The 1,086-nt window shown below is 50.9% G+C and overlaps 1 protein-coding gene across 1 annotated transcript in view; it reads right to left on the bottom strand.

Moving 5' to 3' along the window:
• The window catches only part of LOC308097113 (synaptotagmin-2-like), a gene marked incomplete at its 3' end in the record, with an annotated part of 46,702 nt that extends 46,434 nt beyond the window's left edge, over positions 1-268 (bottom strand). The window contains exon 1 of the mRNA XM_080444709.1: positions 251-268. The remainder of the gene's footprint in view (positions 1-250) is intronic.
• Between the last annotated feature and the right edge of the window lie 818 nt (positions 269-1,086).

Below are 1,086 nucleotides of genomic sequence, written 5' to 3' on the forward strand. Positions count from 1 at the left end.
ACATACATGAACAACAACCATGTGAGCTTGTAGATCAGCTCTTTTCTGAGCCAATCATAACCGAGAATAAAGATGCTGATGCTGGGAACAAACACTAGTCTCTGTGTGTGTGTGTGTGTGTGTGTGTGTGTGTGTGTGTGTGTGTGTGTGTGTGTGTGTGTGTGTGTGTGTGTGTGTGTGTGTGTGTGTGTGTGTGTGTGTGTGTGTGTGTTAATGCTGAGAAAAGACATTTAGAAGATGCTCTTCTTACCAGAATGTAGAAACGTCCTTTAATCCACTTCTATCTCCACCAGAGCTGTGACCTCTCCTCCTGTTCTCCTCCTCTTCTCTCCTGTTCTCCTCTCCTCCTCTTCTCCTCTATCCTCACACACAGACAGACAGGCAGAAAGACAGACAGGCACTTGGGGTAAATGTCTCCTTTCCGTTCAGTTAATGTTGGGACGGTCCCTCCACTAACACACACTAACACACACTAACACACACCAACACACACTGCTCCAAGACGCTGTCCTCACTGCCACACACACACACACACTCTACTGCAGTAGCACACCTCTCTCTCTCTCTCTCTCGCTCTGTGTCTGTGTGTCTCTCTCACTCTCTCTCTCTCTTTCTCTCTCTCACACACACACAAGCGCGCGCACACGCATTCACACACGCCCACACACACTCACACACTCGCTCATTCTCTGTGACTACCCCCACCTCTCCTTCTCTCTGTAGCTCCCCTCCTCTCTCGCTCTCTCTCGCTCTCGCTCTCTCTCTCTCTCTCTCTCTCTCTCTCTCTCTCTCTCTCTCTCTCTCTCTCTCTCTCCCCCCCTCCCACACACACTAAATGTATCCCCCTCCCCTTTCCCCTGTATGGCTCCTATCTCCATCTTATTCCCCCGCCCTCTTCTGCCTCCTCTGCCTCCTCTCTCTCTCTCTCTCTCTCTCTCTCTCTCTCTCTCTCTGTGTCTCTCGCCCAGTCAGAGTAGTGATGTGATTTGTGATGCCTCTGCATCTCTGCAGAATGAAGGAACAACGAAGGGCGATCCGAGAAGCATCCATAATGCAGCCCTGGTGGCCGCCTGGAGAATGCACTTC

This window comes from Gymnoscopelus braueri, assembly GCF_963280865.1.
Source record: "Gymnoscopelus braueri genome assembly, chromosome: 12".
NCBI lineage: Eukaryota > Metazoa > Chordata > Actinopteri > Myctophiformes > Myctophidae > Gymnoscopelus > Gymnoscopelus braueri.